The following is a 3053-nucleotide window of genomic DNA, read 5'->3' as shown; positions in this document are numbered from 1 at the left end:
TAATTATCAGTAAAACTTCAAGTTCCCATTTCGAAACGATTCTGAAATTGTAGAGCATGACTGAACCTCATTAAAGCCCACCGGACTATTTGGAAACTAAATCTTACTTCGACTTGTACGTTAATTTCAATTAATATTGGTTAGACTTGACATTAAAGCGAACTCTATAATGAAGTCCAGTTTCTGTATCTCTTACAATTTCCAAGTTATGATGTGATGATAAGTACATTTAATCGAACAAATACATAGATATTAATGGGTTCAGTAATTCAATACAAACTGATTTTGAAAAAAATGCATTGAAAACTCCATCAAAAGCAACAACTCCAACAGGTTTAGAGATGTAAGAGAAGCATTAAAATTTCCCATAGGCGTCGAAATCGGGGGAAATATGCCCGAATATCATTGAGCTCCTCCAATATTTTGCTGATAATTATTTTATTTTGTTTTTCTATGCAATCGGCTGAATTTGGCAGGCGAAATAAAAGGAGGTTATTTTTATTTGGTAAGTTTGATACATTACACCGTTAGCAACTTTTTGTGTATCTGTGTATTGGTTATTATCTGAAACATACTGCTTATTTGTATTGTAATACAGAGCAAACAATTTAATTTGTATTTTATGTGTCTTTGTATTTGCAATATGGTACTTATTACTGTGTAAAATTGCTGATTATTATCTTAAGAGTATCAGAAAATGTTTGTGCATATACAAGGACCTCAAAAAGAGTTTCACATTATAAAGTCTAAAGTTGATGTTAGAATATTCAAACAGCAGTAACACGTGTTAGTCCTACCAGTATAATAAACAGTTTATCAGAATATTTTAAAATAAAAATGTGAATAAAACTGTGAATCTATATTTTTCTCAAAGGAGGACCACAATTTGCATATTATAAATTATCGTGATTTCCATACGTACGTAAAAACTGCTGATTTGGTGAGAAATGAAATGTACTTTAAACAATCATTTACAAAGAGCCGATATTATATATTTCTAGAGGTACTTGTTTGTATGAACATGTAAAACATATATATATACACAACTGAGTGATACTGGAGATGATTTGAATTATAAATTTGACAATTTCTCTTTTTTAATAAAAAATAAAGGATAAAAGATTTAATATTTCACACATATTATAATATTTGTATTCACTACCAGTAACAAAATACAAGAAACCAAAGACATATAACTAAGAATGTGGGAGTGCTTTTGGGGTGACAAAACAGATTAAAGTTCATATTAAAACTTTTTTCTTCTTGCGATATTAGGAATCACTTCCAAATATTCTTGCAAGGTTAATGACGTCCAAACCAATTATTTTAATAAACGAAAATAAGGCAAATAGTGAAACACAAACATAACTTAGAAATAAGCTTGTGGTGTGCGCACCACAAGCCCCAGAAGTGTTAGAAGTTATTAGTTGTTCTGAAAGTAATAGTTTCTTGTTTTTATTTCTCATTGCTTGCAATGGATTCTGCCTTGATGTATGCAATCCATGGGTTTTAGATTGTGACTCTCCCTTCAGAACTGAGTGACCGACAAACATACGGACTGAATGTTGCTAAAGCAACGATGTTTGCTGTTGGGGAATTTATTATTATTTAATACTAGTGCGTTTTGCTTTCGTTTGTTTGTAGTTAAGCGTAAAGCTACACAATTGACTCTCTGTGCTCTGCCCACTGCGAGTATCGAAACCCGGTTTCTAGCGTTGTAAGTCCGCAGACATACCGCTTTGCCACTGGGGAGGGGGGGGGGGGGCGAAAACAAATGAATGGCACCAATAATAATGCTAAGTAGAAAAAATATTTCACACTAAAAACGGCGAAATCGCGCTCTTTATGGATTTTACGAAGTAATTTATTCCTGGTTTGAGCGATTGTTATGGATGCAGTTATTACCGCACATCGACCCTAAAAAATACAGTTATTACCGCACATCGACCCTAAAACATATTTTGAGTAAACAAATAATAAAAGTTTTTTTTTAAGATGCTTTACGTTTTGAATGTTTGTTAAAAAATTAAATGTCTGAATATTGAGCTTTAAACAATATGCCCTTTTAACGAACATAAAGAGTTTTAGAATGGATCAGCTCTGTAATAAGATGAGTCCAACAACAAAAACAAATACATGAAGAGGCGTTAACCGCTCATGGCACACCCTTAGTGTAAATTTAACCCATTCCAGTTCTTGGGTGCCCTTCGACGTACGAAGGGCAGGCTTGCTTTCCTATTCTATCATCAGCGCTCCCCAGATCTACTGCATGCTTCTCATTGGTCGACACATTAAGCTACGAGCTTTGGGCTGGCGTATTGACGCGGCTTCAGCAACACATTGGTAACAGCAACCCGTCAAATTTAGAAATTAGTTTAGCAGTATGTAAAACCGCACTAACAGACACAGAGAAGTCGCGAGCAATATTTACTCAGAGAACGCAAATGGCGAAAAATACAGAGGCTGTAAGACGGTGAAGATATTTACTTTAGAGTGTAAATAATTGACTAGGTCGTACGCCTATCTATCTATACATCCATCGATGTTGAAAATTACATCATTTTCCTGGTTTCAACGGATTGCTTTGTATAGCAGGGGTTCAAAAATGAATCACTGCCATTTACGGGTTTTTTTTAGAATTATTACAAATCTAGCAAAAATAGTCTTATTAGAGCAACTCACTGAAACATTTTGGACAAATGATCTAATATACGGTTGAAAAAGCTTAATTATATGGTGAAACTTTGATGAATCAGCTGGTCTGATATGAAACAATACACCAAAATTCCAAATGTTTCATGTTTTTGTAATTGCGATACATAATTTTGCGTAAAACAATTAACAAGCACATGTCTTTCGAAGCGAAAACGTTTAAGTAGCTTCACTAAACACTAACTAGGTAGTGTAATAATGGCTGGAGACGGCTTAAATGGGTAATGAAGAAAAACTTTAATACAACTTTAACATGACAGCAAATGTACAACGTTTCGACAAGGTTTTGTCCTTGTTTTTGTACCTGATGATGACAAAACCTTGTCGAAACGTTGTACATT

Source organism: Limulus polyphemus, unplaced genomic scaffold (assembly GCF_000517525.1).
Source record: "Limulus polyphemus unplaced genomic scaffold, Limulus_polyphemus-2.1.2 Scaffold1324, whole genome shotgun sequence".
Lineage (NCBI taxonomy): Eukaryota > Metazoa > Arthropoda > Merostomata > Xiphosura > Limulidae > Limulus > Limulus polyphemus.
This window is presented reverse-complemented; position numbering follows the sequence as displayed.